This window comes from Argopecten irradians, unplaced genomic scaffold, assembly GCF_041381155.1.
Source record: "Argopecten irradians isolate NY unplaced genomic scaffold, Ai_NY scaffold_0160, whole genome shotgun sequence".
Taxonomy (NCBI): domain Eukaryota; kingdom Metazoa; phylum Mollusca; class Bivalvia; order Pectinida; family Pectinidae; genus Argopecten; species Argopecten irradians.
Window position 1 is genome coordinate 23,092 of NW_027187627.1, and position 17,841 is coordinate 40,932.

General features: G+C 35.4%; 1 long non-coding RNA gene across 1 annotated transcript; it reads right to left on the reverse strand.

Annotated features, from left to right (window-relative positions):
* Positions 1–5,118: 5,118 nt before the first annotated feature.
* On the reverse strand, positions 5,119–14,189 carry LOC138311954 (uncharacterized). Its single transcript, XR_011206811.1, has 3 exons — positions 14,086–14,189; positions 13,003–13,193; positions 5,119–6,015 (listed from the first exon to the last, which is right to left on the reverse strand). It is a non-coding gene; the product is annotated as an uncharacterized lncRNA (long non-coding RNA).
* Between the last annotated feature and the right edge of the window lie 3,652 nt (positions 14,190–17,841).

Below are 17,841 nucleotides of genomic sequence, written 5' to 3' on the forward strand. Positions count from 1 at the left end.
TTTCGAATTACCGAGTAATAAAATTTTATATAATACAAGATTTATTTAAGCTGTATATTGATGAATAGGTTATTATATGTGGAAATCTTCGCATAATGAAAATATTAATATGGACATGCAAATAAATTCATGATGAAACCATGGTTTTATAATATTAACTATTTTTTTAGGGTATTTATTTTCAATCATGGATTGTAAGACAAATTTGAATCCCATAAAAAATGATTGGTTTTTGGTCCATTGTGAACAATCGAGTTGCAAGCGGACCGGTATTATATACAGTATGGTGACTCATGGTAGTTTTCCCACGGCTTAAGTTGTAAGGATTCCGCCAAATTCCAGAATTTGAATCAGAAAGAAAACACATTCCCTGGAATAATAAGGTTATATCTGAAATTAAATGATCTGTTTAATGCGGACTGTTATTTTAGAAATACAATGAAACATGTGTTTCTAAGTAACGCGAACCATATTGGGGAGTTAGTTAAAATCTTTATTCGAAGTACGGCCCAATAACAGTATATGTTTTGTTTAAAGCTAGTAACACTTTAATGAAAGCTCGCGTCAGGTGTCAAAATTCTTGATTTCTCGACAGTGTTACACCCTTTAGAAATTACATATGTCGGTAGATATAGGGATTTAGTTTAATTGTTTACCTTCATAAAATATTTTTTGATCCCAGTAAACTCTTTTATTAGTGAAAAACTGAATTATTACCTAAATCAATGTTATTCTATAGTTACATGAATAGTTTTTCAGGATTATGGACAACTCATTAAGTCTACCGTACTATTTTGCCTGACCTTTGTGGACCAAGCAGAGCCTGATTTGCGCTAAATTACAACATTAGTGCATACAAATTAAAGTGTAATTTAAGTACTTTCGAGAAAAAATGCTTTGAACATATGGCCTAACTGATAATAACATATTTAAATATTGTGATCTAAGATATTAAATAGATTCAAGCATTGTATTTTTAAAATCCCAATTGGAATTATTTACAATGTCTTGAAATGTAATACATGATATATAACATGAAAATATTGTAATTTTTAACATTTTTTGAATTGCATGTTGCGTTTTAAAACCAAAATACTATAATTTTTGAATTAAATTGTTATTTGATACATTGGATACGAATTGCCTAACCAACAGGACACAATATCAATTCAATTATGTATTATTTAACCATAAGCATTTCAAATCATGTTTTAGATTGGGTTTTGCCTACAACATCCTATTTACCTTGATAGGCAGAATGTTTAAAAAGTTGTTAAACGGAAACCATGACATAGTTGTGTGTTTATAATATCATTGGTTGAATGAAAAAAATGTACCTACCTGGGCTAATCATTTGTATACCTCAGATACGTTCATTGTAAATTTTCCGATGCATTATATATTTCGAGGTCTGGAAACCCCTTTATTTTCGACACAGCGGGGGACCAGTCAATAGTTCGAAGGAATACGGGGTATATTCGACTCATGCCGAGGTTGAGTCACGATCGCGAACCAGTCAAATGGTCCGGCGTCTCAAACTGATGAACTATAACAAATGCACTGCAATTACATTTTGATTAACGTATCCTTCAGCATTTTGGACTTCTTTACTCAAGCTGTTTTATATGATAGTAATATCAAGTTGTAAAATATATGTATAACACATAAATTGAGGCGTTTTGAAAATGATTTACAGAGAAAGCCAGCCTACAATCAAATGCCATTCATAACCGAGTAAGCAGATCGTTCATCTAGGTCAATGCACAATATCCATATTGGTCAACAAGGCGGTACATTTTTCCTATATATTTACATTATCGACAAAATCATAATAAAAACCACCATTTACAAGAGAAATACATACTCACAGATAATGTCTACTAACGCAGCACATATTGTTACAGACGAGTACGAAAATGAATATCTTATACAGATGTCTAATTAGATAATATAAAAGCGTAACGTTAGGTCGACTATGTTTTTTTTTTTACATGTGCGTTAGACGAGTAAATTTACAAAATACAATTTACGGGAAAAGGATACGTGAACTGCACTGATAAAATATACTCTACATGTATCTTTTGATATCGTTTACATCTTTTCGAATAATAAAATTGTGCTAGCCTTTCGAATGAAACCAACAAGAAGAAATTAAAAAATATAAGACTTTTATAATTAGGCGGCGTGACGTCAGCAATATTTTCCCGCCTCTTTGTGCATTTACAAGCGCATACTTTCTAATAAACACGCGATCAACAACTTCCTGTATTTTCGTATTACAGCTGAAGATTATATACGAGAGAAACACCAATAACTTAATGTCTTTTCTGCAAATAATCAAATAAAGTTAGCATCAAACAAACACTTGCGATCGTGACGGTAGGTAGAATAATTGTACACCGTTAATCCCTTGATTAATGACCTAAAGGCTTGACACGCCAACTGCATAAAACACAAGATTGAAAGCAGTTATCCATGTTCGGTCGGTTGCAGTTCAGTGTGACATAGGTAAAAAAATCTCAAGGGAACCGAACACCTGTTCGGACGCGAATACATGGGTAAATACTATGTATTTCATGAAACGGGACATAATTTCTGTCTCGAGGAATAAGGGGGAATTCGACGAATAGCTGTTCGAGCTATCCCGGGGTTTTGTTTACATAGATTAACATAAGGGGAGATGGTCGTGGACCGTGGAAACGACCATTTTCGCACGAATAGGGGTGTATTCGGAGTGATTCCTGGGCTCTCGAGTTAGTAGATGGGTCTCTTACTCGGGTCCCCTTGGAGGAACCTACCATATGAAATTTGACACAAAGATCCCTTCAGTGCCATTCTGAGAAATAACGGGTACCAAAACTGCTAACAATCCAAAGATGTCAAAGAGATGGCTGCCTGGTGGCCCTGCCTTGTTTGATCAAATCGCTATAACAAAAATGACCTTTAGAGAGTACCATAGACCCAGATCGATACTAGTAAACATGCCGTTGATTTTAAACTGGTCACCCACTAGAGAAGTAACGATTTATTGCCAAGATTGAGAAGGTTCGGAAAGTTCAATACATGTTCACGGAGGAGAGTTCAGGCTGGACGATACATAGTGTACTGAAAGACACATGCACGTTCTCCGGCAATGACGTTTACAATGTCAGCTAACTTCGGTTCGTTTGACTAAATTGGACTCACCTAGCGATGTTCAATATTTATTTGATTTTTATCAAAAAAAGTTTCCAAATCATTATCCTTCATCTTGACATCGATTTAGTCCCTGTCTCTGCATGATTACAATAGGATTTTTTTTTTCATCATTCTTCTAAATCACGAAAAAAATAAGAAAGATACGGATATGGGGACTTTAAAGACTTTAGCCTTTTTGACTAATAGGTAATTTGTCTATTGTCTGGGGTCATTTATGTGTGCATGACTGAAGGCTCTGAAGAGTAGTATTAATGATATTCCAGGCAAGAAAGGTAAATCAATAGGTTCAAGGGGACTAGGACACTTTAGTACACTTGGAAAGACGGCTTATATGGGCAGTGGTAGAATTAACGATGAGGAAATAAAGAGTGCAGCGACATTACTGTTCAAAAAGGACCCGTGTGGCAGTAAGGTCAGTCTTTTACCCATCTGTGGCAGATATTATCAGTTGGCAATAGGTCCAAGGGTGTAAACTGGTAATACTATACCTCACAACTGATTTTGGGAAACCGTGATAAGTTATCTCCTTCATACAGAAGTTGGTACACTTATGCTCTATCTCAGCAGTAATGGAAAGTCTTCAGAATGTTACAAGCCAGCTTCATATCCTTTGTTCCTACCATGGTCCTCAAAATGGATGAGTTTTTCATGGTAAACATGAACCTGGGATTGATAATGGATAGGCAAGTCTCTCATTGTGATGTCGGTAGATTTGAATTCAATTCCTTTTCATGAAAGCCAATGATGACTGCTGCGGAATATCTGTCACAAAAAAAGTTGAAATGGGTTGAAAACATTAACATTTAATCAAAAATGAAGTCACAAGTTCCCATGTCTTTATTGCCTATGAGTTTCAACCAGTAAAACAAAAGGCCCATGGGCCTTTAAGGTCACATGATTTCAGATACAGAATGAAACAAAGCCTGATTAACACTATATTGCCAGTGATTTTATAAATTTGACTTTTTAATCAATAAAGGGTATTTGGTTCCATTAAAATCTGTGAAATTCAGAAGACTTTTTTTTTTTTAATTTAGAGCTATTTTGACCCCTTTTTCACCCCACGTGAGACCCCAAGGTCATATCATTTCACAATTTTTGTAAATAGGACCTTAATGACCTTATACAATCTTATAAATGAAGCATTTGATTCTTACCATATCCCATAGTTTCAGAAGATTTCTGAAATTTTAGGCCTACTTTGAAAATCGATACATTGTCCCCGAAACCCTAAGACCCCCAGTAGGGTTCAGTAATGAAAAATTTTTGGGGTAATATGTTTCAAAGTCATCTCTTACTCGATGATTATGACAACATTATGACTTAGAATATGTATTTCTCCAAATGGACCAAAATAATGCTCAAACGATGTGTTTTCCGCCTATATACAAAACTAAATAGCGTAAAACTTACACAGTTCTCCCCAGGGAGAAGAAACTTTGTGGGCGAACCCGTCTGGAGGTCATGATCAGTCTTCAATTTTTGGAGTAAAGGAACCTAAGTATCTTTTACTTCCATGAAGTTAGTAATTTGATTGTATGATTTATAGAATTTTCTGAAGAAGATTTTTCAAATTTTAGCCATTTGGACCACATTTGTCCCCACCCCTTTGGCCCCCTGCGGGCAGTCAGCAAGAACCAAAATGGATATGATGTTAAAATGCTATTTCAGGCTAATAGTTCTTACCAAGTTTGACTAATTTCCTATGAAAATTGAACAAAAAATCCTCATAAATGTGGTTTCCTATATAAACTACAGTAAACTTAAACCCCCTTCCAAGGGAAACATGAGACCTCAGGGGTCATAGGTTCATATCATTCACATTTTTTAAAAGGACCTTAAGACCTTTCTATTGAGGAAGAGTAATTGATTCTAACACATCTGTGAGTGGAGAATATGATTTTTGAAATTTTAAGTCAATTTTGACCCCTTTTGGCCTCTCCCACGTCCCCTGGGGTTGGAGATCATAAAATTCACAATTTTGATTCGCCTTATATGCCTTAGAGAGTTTGTGCAAAATTTCATTGATATTGCTTCAGCAGTTTTGGAGAAGAAGTCGAAAATGTAAATTGTTTACAGACAAACGGCGAACGACGCATGATGGACAATAGACACACAGCGAACGACGCATGATGGAAAATGCACGACAACGGACAAAAGGCGATTAGAATAGGTCACTTTAGACTTCATCTCAGGTGACCTAAAAATTCATGACTGTACAAAAAATCCTATTTAAGGTATATAGTTAACATTACCCTAGTTAGAAATCTGCCACAACAGCATCATGTAATTCACTTAGTATGCTTTTAAAAGTAAGAGACTGGCAGCTGCTAAGTAATAACAGTAGCTCAGTTGATCTTTTATTAAGAAAGCTGAATTGCTTCTTTTTAGCCCCTACCTCAGGTTTCTAAGGTTTAGTCTACCTTGTAATCATTTCTTTAATTTCGAGGATACTTGCCATTTAACAATAAAAATATTCTTTATTACGTTTGGGAGAATGTGAAACAGTTCTAAACCCATACCATTCTAACTGATATATCAAAATCAGTTGATGAGTACCAGATGCTCCCTCTGACTTGATAAATACGGCGAAAGCCATATAACAAGCTATCCAACAGATCAATGAATTCCTCTGGTGTCAAATTCTTTTTTCTCCAACTCAGCTATATATTGGTCAAAATAGTACTTAAACAGCCTTTCTGCATCCTTTTTTCATATTCTTCTTGTGATCATCCATTCCAAAAAAATTTTTAAGCTTTCGATAAAATGATGAGTCTGGCCTGCCATATACAACTCCATCAAACTGATGCCATGTTCCTAGAAAAAAAATAATTTTTATTTTCAAACCATCAACATAAATAAACACATATTATCTGTAGAACAAGAGGCCCACGGGCCTTAACGGTCATCTAACTATTGGCACAATACAACACCCAAAAGAATATAGTAGTGACAAACAATTAGGGCAATACAAAGAACTCTTTTGATAGAAGAAGTTTAGGTTCTGATAAATTTGATGAATATGACCATGAATGAAGATCCCTTGATCCCCACCTTGCTACAAATCCAATATCCAGTCTCTAGGCCTCTTACTTTTTTACAAGAAGTCGTTTAAAGATTTTAGCCTAATTGACCCCTGTGACTTTCATCTCAAGGTCAAGTTCATTCACTTGAACAAACTTGGTATCCATTCGTCCAAGCATGTCACAGGCCCAATACCAGGTCTTTAGGCCTCTTAGGTTATTCATAAAAAGTTGTTTAAAGATGTTTGCCTATTTTACCCCCTGTCATGACCTTAACCCCTTAACTCCCAAGAATTTTTAGCAGAGTTCTCGAAAATCTGACATTTTCTTTCAAAGTGATTTTTCACCCTTTTGCAGCAATATTTTTGGTAATCAACCCATATATATTTAGAAACTTCAGATCACAACCTTTTCAAATTTTGTAAGAAAAATGGTGTTTTCACATTAATTACGTTACCATAGCAACCGAAATTTTGGACTTTTACAAAAAAGTTAAAGTTTCTTACATTTATAACTCTTAAGACAATGAAAGTTATTTAGATGTCAATTTATCAACCTAACAATCAAGTATATTATTGCAGAAGGGTTAAAAATTTTATCGAATGCCATAATTTCAATTTAATTTTGAATATTACCATGGTTACCAACAAAATTAAAAACCGATGATTTTTGAAAATGCTTAAATTAGTGTTTCACCTGTCTTGCTTCATCTAGAGAAAGTTTGTTCTATATTTAACAGGCTTGGTGATCTTTTACCTTTCGTATTAATTTCAAAAGAGAACGTGGCCAGAATTGGTATCAAATCATTAATCTTTTGCGTAAAAAATGTTACCATGGCAACCAAAATATAAACTACGGAAAAATGCAATTTTACACTGATAGAACCATTTTCACGGGCTTCCAGTTGACTAAAATATCGAAAAAAAAATGTAATGTGTTGCAAAATCGTTTGTTTGACATGTTACTGTTTATAATATTAAATATTTATATTCATACTCAGATCATTTCAATTTTTTGGAACGCCAAAAACCAACATCATAACCTGTATGTCATTGTAGCAAGCTGGCTTACAAATATTTATCAAGATGTTTAGATAATATATCTAAATATATATCTGTACACAATAAAAAATGCAATGCGGTACTCTCCAACATTGTATAATGCCAGTTTCTTTAGTTTATCCACACAAAAGTATCAATATCCATCAAGATAATAAATGAATACAGAGTAAAAGACTAGCAGACAGCTTTTGTTTTTTCTTGACAAAATTTGTGTATTCTACATGTACATGTACTCATAATAATTTGCATGTTATTTTTTTAAAGACAAAAACGCATATACATATTCTATATTTGATAGAAATACAAACCATCTCTATTAATCATTTATTATCTGTGTGTTCTATGTCCAATTCTATATTGCTTGGTTACCAAAAAGACAACCTTATATATATACATATATTATGGTAGAAGCCCTCACTTTTCCCCAGATATACATCTATATACATTTGCAAAAAAATGCATCGTACATATATGTGTATATGTGATGTATACCTTGTCTATATTGTAAATACCATGTAATGTAGTTGCTAAAACTGTCTATATTGTTAGGCTTTTTTAATATTTTTTTTTTGTCTATATATTTGGCAAAATAAAAAGAGAAGCCTAATAATATAGGCAGGTTTAGCGGATTACATGTAATGCACATACTTGTGTGTTATTGACTCTTGACCATATTGTAGATACACTGCATACACTGTGTACATACATGTATATTTGATATGTGTTGGCCATACTGCAGATACACTGCATACGGTGTGTACATACATGTATATGTGATATGTCTTGTATATGTCATATTGTAGATACACTGTGGTGTCTACATATATATATATATATATGTGTGTGTTATCTCTTAACCATATTGGTTATACAAGTGCAATGTCTACAAACATGCATATGTATATGTGTTAAATTATGTATTGACCATAGTGTAGATACATGTACACTGTCATGTCTATACATGTATGCTTTATGTATTTACCATATTCTATTGTAGATGCAATGCAATGACTACTCATGTATATGTCTTATGTCTTGACCATATTGTAGATACACTGCAAGGTCTACAGATTATGTGAGTTATGTCTTGACTATATTGTAGATACACTGCAGTGTCAACAGATATATGCGTGTTATGTACTGACCGTATTGTAGGTACTCTGCAGTGTCTACACATATATGTGTGTTATGTACTGACCATATTGTAGATACACTGTGTGTCTATACATGTATATGTTTTATGCATTGACCATATTGTAGATAAACTGCTGTGTTTACACATGAATGATACGCTGCACAGTGTTTTCATATATGATTCATATCTTTGCCATATATGAATGTTATGTCTTGACCATATTACAGTATCTACATAAGCATGTGCATTGCATGTACTATGTCTCATTCAGATTGTAGACACTCTGCAGTGTCTACCTGTATATATGTTATGTATTGTCATACACGTATGTGGTCTCTGTTTAGTCATACTTGTGTGATAACAATTCCAAATAATTGACTTCACTTTTACTACATGTGCACTTTTGATATAGATATGAATAAATCCATAAACATGTATCTGAATATTGTTTTCTGACATATGCTCTTTTTACAAATGATTTGCTAAAGATAAAAAAATGTATTATTTCAACAAGAAACAATTCAAAAATCATATATGATTATTTCAATAAAGAAAACAGAAAGACATGATGAAAATGCTGAGTCTCATTACAAGGTTATATCTGACCCCTTTCCAAATTGTAATTTTAAGATTAACTTCCATACATTTGTGTAACATACATGTACATTTTTTAGCCTAATCTTTTTCTGGACAAATATCAATAGTATCTCTATCACAGAGCATAATATTTTACACTTGTGTCAATTGAAAAACATTTTGTATCTCTGCTCAAGTTGCCCTGTCACTTCCCATCAGGATGTATAAGATTCAGTTGACTTATTTGTATTATCAGACAACCTGCATTTTTAATGTTTTTAGTGCAAATAGTACATTGCATGTGTCAATCTTTGATTTGAGATTAAGAGCAGAATTTTTATTGATACTGAATCTATCTGTACTATACATGATGTACATGTATAGGTATGTATATGAAAGGTGTCATTATTCTAAATGATTGTATCTCTGCAACTTTCACTACATAAGTTAACATGATCTATCCAAATTGGAACACTTTTTGAAGAATTGTAAAAAAAAATGTAGAACTTTGTGTTTGTGTCAGGATCCCCCTAAAATTTCAAAACATAGATTCCTTTGTTTTCATTTCATATGTTTTGTTGACCTCCTCCTAAAGGACATTTCTAGTTTGTATTTGAAGAACAAATTCATTACAGTAAAATTTGAAGAATCATATTTAAAAAAAAATATATAAAAAAATGATCTGGATATTAAATATCATTATAGATTATCTAATATATTTTGTCATTGACACTTGAATTGTTTATTTCCATTACTTGTAATCAGTAATTTTCTAAATATCAAACAAAATGTATATATTTAAAATAAAGATAAGATATCATAGTCAGTATTTGAAGTTAATCTAGTATTCCAATCACAAAATATATATGGGTATATATATCGTATCAATGTTTTTTTTATATTTACACGGCATGTACATGTAGCTTATGTATATGTGTTTAGTTCTATTGGTATTGATACAAATTAATATTTACGATGAGGTTACGGCATATTAGGTACAATGTATGTTTCGTATTTTTGTGTTCAGGAAACTTCGCATCGTGTCCGGCATACTTACACGCATGCACATTGTACATGTGTCACGTACGTACAGTAGATCTACATGTATATCGGCTGATAACACAACCATGTTAATTAGGTCCTCAGTGATTATGACAGTGTCACTCATAAGATGTCCTAGTCAATCAATACTAACAATTTAGCTATAAACATGCGGGCCACCATAGAAAATAATCGGCGTCGGACACGTGTGCTTCAATACATGTAACTTTTAGAAATGAAAGTCCGGGGAAATCCCCGTTACTATAAATAGTTTTATCTGTCGTCGGCAAGATTTATTTGCTGAATTAATTTATTTTTTGAATACAGTCAAAGAAATCACTGTAAACATGTTTCTTGACATTTTTGCGTAAGAGTTTAGAGTTTTTTAACTGGACCATTATCCGTGTGTTCTGGTAAAGTCGCCGATCGGTTTCGCACAGGTGCTTGTGAAACCGATCAACGTCAAGTCGTGGGACTGAGCAATTTTCCGTGGATGCATCTGTTGATTTATGGAGTCGTTGTATTGTTAATATGGTATGTTATGAATGATAAATTTGTGTATATTGTTCAGTATTTTCCTGACTTTCATCGTATCTATAAGTTATGCCAGATTGGTGAGAAAAAATGGTTAAAACTGACCACATATTGCTATGTATCGCGTAAAACCACACATCACACGTACTTTTTAGATGAAATCTTTGTTTTTGAAAAAAATGTTTGTAGATATTGCAAGATAAATATAAAATTGGGATACTAAGTTATCAACAGTATGAAGTTCAAGCATTATTTTTCAGTACTTTTTGATTAGCAAGGGAATATATATCGGGTCCGTGCACTGAATGTTAAGCTGACAGAAAGACGACGTCATCAATTAAAAATGTTCCGTTTTTCAGTCTGCATCTTTTTTAAACTCAATAAAACATCATGAAGACATTGTTAAATGAAAATTTTTTTAAGAACACAAAATATTACTTGTTATCTCTAGTTTTAGCAGATATAATCAGTATCTCGATAGCTCCTAAAATAAGGGAGTTACGACGATTTGTTCAACACCGACACGTTATTGGCGTAGTTTGGCGTATCTGGGAGTTAAGGGGTTAAATGAAGGTCAAAGTCATTCATTTGAACAAACATCATATCCATTCATCCAAGCATGCCACAGGCTCAATATCATGTATCTTGTTTAGTTATTCACAGGAATTTGTTTAATGATTTTAGCCTATTTGACCCCTGTGACCTTGAATAATGGTCAAGGCCATTTATTTGAACAAGCTTGGTAGCCCATTTATCCCAGCATGCCACACAGGCCCAATATGAGAGTACCCTGGGCCTTTTGGTTTTTTTGAGAAAAAGTCGTTTGAATGAAAACTTTACAAATGGCGCATGGCGCAAGACGACCGACGATGCATGATGACAAATCATATGTATTTTTGTATTGTTGCAGGAGGCTCGTCACTTTTGTCTTTCTTAATCCTCGCCAAAATACAGCTTATGTTTGAAGACACTGACCATGTATTCTTTATTTATTGCAAAGTGCAATAACTCTGTAAGTTACAGTCGAATCAAAGTTGATTTTGGAATTCATAAAGTTATTGTGTTCACACTGAACTGATAATGGACAATGCACATTGATGAACAAAAGACTATTGCAATAGGTCACCATGAATATGACCTAAAATCTATATTCATTTTGGGATACTACCAGTCAATATCTTATAGACAATTGTTTCTAGTACAGTATAAAGAAGAAGTTATCAATATTAAAATTGCTAAACTGACTTCTTTTGACCACAGCTTTCAAAACTGTAAACCTTAATCAATAAACTATATCCAATGCATAATCATCATTTGAACTTCATAATCAGATATAGAAATGCTACCTATTACCTATTTAGAGAAGTAATTTGTTTCTTTAGAGAGGTCCATGGACCTTAATGTTCATCTGGCTATGGTACAAAAATAATACACACACAGAGTATACAGTAGTGGCAAAACAATCTTTGGAATCAACTGTATTCAAGTAGGCTGAAAATACTCACCTTTACTTCAACTAACAATTAAGGCATTGTTTGCTTTTAAGCAACTCCTAAGAAGAATTTTTCTGTGACCTAGAATAAAGGTCAAGGTCATTCATTTGAACAAATTTGGTAGCTCTACATTCCAGCATGCTATAGGCACAATATATGAGGTATCTAGGAATCTTACTTAATTATTAACAAGAAGTTGTTTAAAGAATTTTACCCTTTTTGACTAATGTGACCTGGAATGAAGTTAAAAGTCATTCATATATAAACTTGGTAGCCCTTCATCCCAGCATGCTAAAGGCCCAATATCAGCACCCCACCACAGGGGGGGTCAGAACCAAGATTTATGTTCCCCTTCCCAAAGAGATGTTTCTGGCCTTTGGTGACAATTTAAAAACAATTTAAATGATTTACCTCTATTTACCTCTATTTACCTCATTTGGCTCCGCACCTCCTGACCTAGGGGGGTTAGAACAAAGATTAATACACATTCTGTTCCCTTCCCCAGATGTTTTTGGCCAAATTTAGTTACAATCCATGCAGAACTGACTAGTAGTATTTCAAAGAATTTACCACAATTTACCTCAACTGGGCCCTGACCCTCCTGTTCCAGGAGGGTCAGAGCCAGGATTTATAAAAATTGCAGTATTCTATAACTAGTAGGAAATGTTGACAGGACAACAGACAGACGAGGGACAAATGACACTGCACCATGGCATAAGCTCACTGGCGCTTCAGGCCAAGTGAGCTAAATAATGCATCTTACAAAAGGCATATAGAGAGTCTATATCACCCACCTGTAACTATATGAAGTGTCAATCCTATAAAGCAAACAAAATTTGAGGCACATGGCCTGTTCAGTTCCACTCTACTACATTTCTAGATAAATCAATTTCATCAGAAATTTTGATACAAGCTGGAAAACTAGCATCCATTTCAATTACCTTCTGACAGCACCTTCTTTGGCATTGTAAAAAAACGCCCAGAATTTGCACTGTATTTATCATAAACTAGTTCTGAAACCAACTGCATATTCCCAGTATCAACACAGTATGTGTAATGAATCATTTTATCCACCAGATGTATTGAGATGTTAGCCACTGCCTTCAATTCCATACTACCATCTTCAAATTTCCTAGAAAAAAAACCAGAGTGTAAGTAAAATATTTCTGAAAAGTTCAAAATCATCACCAATATCAAGGATTTATAAGTGAGAAGGATTTGTTACTGTCTCTTTACACTACTAAACACCACGCGAGACGCCTATGAACCAGGAAAAAAAAACATTTTTCTCAACGGATACTTGAAAATTCAAGGTGTCTTATCCTTGCTTTAAGGACGGAAGATTTAGAAGAATTGTCGTAAATTTTCATAAAAAAAGATATGACATCTCATGAAATGCCGACCCCCTTCAGAAAGTAAGACGGTAACCCTCGCACCCGCAAGCTACATCAAAGGCTGTGCCAATGGATATCAAAGGAAAAATCAGGCGTCGCCCAACATCATGGTCAGTACACAAACATAAAAAGCCCTCGCGATGTATTCGTCCAAAACCTCGAATGACTTATCCTTCTCATCTATGTCCTTGCCAATACAGTAGAATTTTTTTTTGAAAGATACAGAGACATGTTTCTATGACAGATTAATGTGTCACGATTACGAATTAACCTTTTAATCACTTGAAAGCAAGAATATTGTATATATTTGGCCAAAAATTACACATTTTTCCCTAGGAATTTGCGACACAATATCGTTAGATATTGATTAACTCTTTCTTAGTTGTGGCTAGGTTATATTAAAACATTTTTGATTTTTCCATCTTTCATGCCAAAAATATTTTGACAGTAAAATCATATGTTGGGAGTTCTACGTTTACAGACTGACGTTTACAACAAGACAGACACAAAATAATTCTTGAACTTAATCAGTTAAGAGCAACCTCTGAGCACAATGTTTTTAATCAAGCAGAATTAGTTTAGTTTAGTTTAAACATATTTTATTTGAACAAAGTCAAACAGAATTCCTACCTGACAGTTTCCATTCTAATGTAGGGAATGTTTGTTAAAGCCAAAACACAAGTATGGACCACCAACAGAGTCATCCAGAATTGAAGGTGTAAAATACTGCATGGAAACACAACTGTGACAAAGTTTCCATGAGTTCTCTTGGTGTTGGATCTGGAATAAAAGTATTAAGTATTCAAAATAAGTCCTGTACAAAACCAAAATTTCTAAACAAGATGCCCATCGGGCCTGTATCGCTCACCTGTTTCAGGCTGGCTAAGAACACAATAAGCTACAAACTTGAAGGGTTTAGATTGAACTTAATCTATTTATTTCTACAGATGGATTTTATAGAATTTGCTATATTTCCCCTATAGAGCCCTGCCCCTCTAGCCCCTGGGAGAACAGCCCCACCCATTATACAAAATTGGTTCCATTTCACCCAAGGAAGCGTCAGACTAAATTAGAACTAAATCACTTCATTCCCATTGTTTTTTTTGCTAGTTTTATTTTTTTTTGCATTTAGGAGTTAGCATGTAGGATAATTTGTTTTTTTAGTGGAATTATATTTTTTTTCTTCTTTTGTGGGTACTTACTGGGTCAATGTTGGTGTGTTCTATGTTATTTGTGCGGAGTGAATCTTTCTGCATTTATGTTGAGTATATGAGTGTGCGTTATGTGCTATTTTCGCTATTTTGGATTGACGCTTCAGTCTCGTACGCATGTTGCATATATATTGACTGCACGAAATCGTGTATATTTTTTTCAGTTGCTTTGGATGTTGCTGACTTGGCTGGATATATTTAGTAAGTGTTTGTATCAATGAGGACTAGAGTAGAATAGTTGTTCCGTGTTTGGTAAGGACACATAGACGACACTGGTGTTTGTTTGCTTGAGCATTTTGTTATTTTGTTGATGTTGTAACTCTAGCTTTATTATGTAGGATTCTAAAGAGAAATTCGCTCAGGAGGAAGCGATACCTCCACCTGAGGATAGTGATCCTGTTGCGGAGGCAACAAAGTTATTTTCTCAGCTTGGTGCTAGGCCCAAGGATAAAAGTTTGCTTACTTTGAGGAGTCGGATGATGGATTTTTCTCAACAATACGGGAGGAATGGATACTGCCGACCCATCATTACGTGACCATGGGATAAGTAATACTCAAGGTGCTAGTTCTTCTACTTTGGACACGAGGTTCTATAAGATACCTAATTCTCCGGAGATGACGGGAAAGACGAGGCTTCGTTTGATTTATGGAAGTTATCATGATGAGGTACAATGTTTCATCGATACGGGTAAGTCCCAGGATATCATTGGACAGTCGCTTCGGAGGTCATTGAAGGGAACTGCAGCTAAGGTAAGCTATGAGACTTGGAGCCAATGCGGCGCCAGCCCAGCTGATTGCCAAATTGAGAAGCTTGTATGGTATTGTTGATGATTAGGAGACTTTGCTGGAGAACTTCTATGCAGCGCATCAACAACCTAAAGAGACCGTGACAGAGTGGGCTTGTAGGCTTGAGAACTTGTTGCTGAGGGCTGATGCTGCTATAGGACCCGCAGAAACGTAATAAGAGGTTACACAACAAGTTCTGGTCTGGATTGAGACCTTGGAGTTAAGAGACATAACCGGCCACAAACATGATCCTATATATGACTTTGAGGAATTGTGCATTGCAGTCAGGTCTATAACGTCATTGTATCCAAATTGATACTGTACCCAAATTGATACCCTAATTGAGAAAATAACTGAAACATTTGTTTTGATAAAGTTTATCACATTTCTCAGTGGTGATACCAAAGATGCATCATTTATTGATTATTTACGCTTCGTTTTATGCAACTGTTTCTGTTATATTTTCTGAAACATAACTTTGAAATTCAGATAACTTGGTCTGAAACGTATTAATCCCTAGAAAAGCGGTCGTGCGACAATTACTATTTATAATATAATCATGTTTTTTTCAAAGCGTAAGGCCTCTTCAAAGAAAATTTCATTAAATAACAGAGGCCCAGAGGGCCTGTATCGCTCACCTGGTTTTTTGTTAGTAATTATCACAAGACTCTGACAATTAGAAAAATAAGCAAAATTGACTCCCAAAGTTTAATTTTGAATCACACAACCATACAATGATGCTATTGATACCATACAAATATGCTATCCTATACATAGGTTCAGAGACAAAGTAATTTATATGAAAATAGTAACCTAATTGACCTTTTGACCTCGCATCTATTGCCGTCTAAGGCCCCGGGGTCAGCCCTATCATTTGTACAATTTCAAATCCCAACCCTATAAGGATGCTAACCATTGCACTATAAGTGCTCTTCCATTCTTAGTTGCAGAGAAGAAGTCGTTTATATGGAAATAGCTAAATTGACCCCTTTGGACCACTCCACCCTTTAAGGCTCTGGGGGGGTCAGCCCCATCATTTGCAAAATTTTGAATCCAAACCCTATAAGGATGTAACCATTGCATTATGAGCGTAATCCCATGTTAAGTAGCAGAGAAAAAGTCATATATATATGGAAATTGACCACTTTTGACCCCGCCCCTCAGGCCCCCCGGGGGGTCAGCCCTACCATTTGCACAATTTTGAATCCCCACACTATAAGGATACTACCATTGTATTATGGTGCTATACCGTGCTTAGTTTCAGAAGAAGAAAGTAATTTAAATGGAAATAGCCAAATTGGCCACTTTCGACCCCGCCCCTCAGGCCCCCTGGGGGTCAGCCCCATCATTTGCACAATTTTGAATCCCCACCCCTATAAAGATGCCACCATTGCATTATGGGTGCTATACCATGCTTAGTTTCAGAGAAGAAGTCGTTTATATGGAAATAGCCAAATTGGCCCCTTTTGACCCTGCCCCTCAGGCCCCCGGGGGTCAGCCCCATCATTTGTACAATTTTGAATCCCCAACCTATAAAGATACTACCATTGCATTATGAGTGCTATCTCATGCTTAGTTTCAGAGAAGAAGTCGTTTATATGGAAATAGCCAAATTGACCCCATTTGACCCCGCCCCTCAGGCCCCGGGGGGTCAGCCCCATCATTTGTACAATTTTGAATTCCCACCCTATAAGGATGCTACCATTGCATTAATGGGTGCTATCCCATGCTTGGTTTCAGAGAAGAAGTCGTTTATATGGAAATAGCCAAATTGACCCCTTTTGACCCCGCCCCCTCAGGCCCCCGGGGGGTCAGCCACATCATTTGTACAATTTTTAATCCCCACCCTATAACGATACTACCATTGCATTATGAGTGCTATCTCATGCTTAGTTTCAGAGAAGAAGTCGTTTATATGGAAATAGCCAAATTGACCCCATTTGACCCCGCCCCTCAGGCCCCCGGGGGGTCAGCCCCATCATTTGTACAATTTTGAATCCCCACCCTATAAGGATGCTACCATTGCATTATGGATGCTATCCCATGCTTGGTTTCAGAGAAGAAGTCGTTTATATGGAAATAGCCAAATTGACCCCTTTTGGCCCCGCCCCTCAGGCCCCTGGGGGTCAGCCCCATCATTTGTACAATTTTGAATCCCCACCCTATAAGAATGCTACCATTGCATTATGGGTGCTATCCCATGCTTGGTTTCAGAGAAGAAGTCGTTTATATGGAAATAGCCAAATTGAACCCCTTTTGGCCCCGCCCCTCAGGCCCCTGGGGGTCAGCCCCATCATTTGTACAATTTTCAGTTAGTAGCCCATAAGGATGCTACCAGTCAAATTTTGTTGAAATCCGACCAGCGGTTATGGAGAAGAAGTCGATTGTT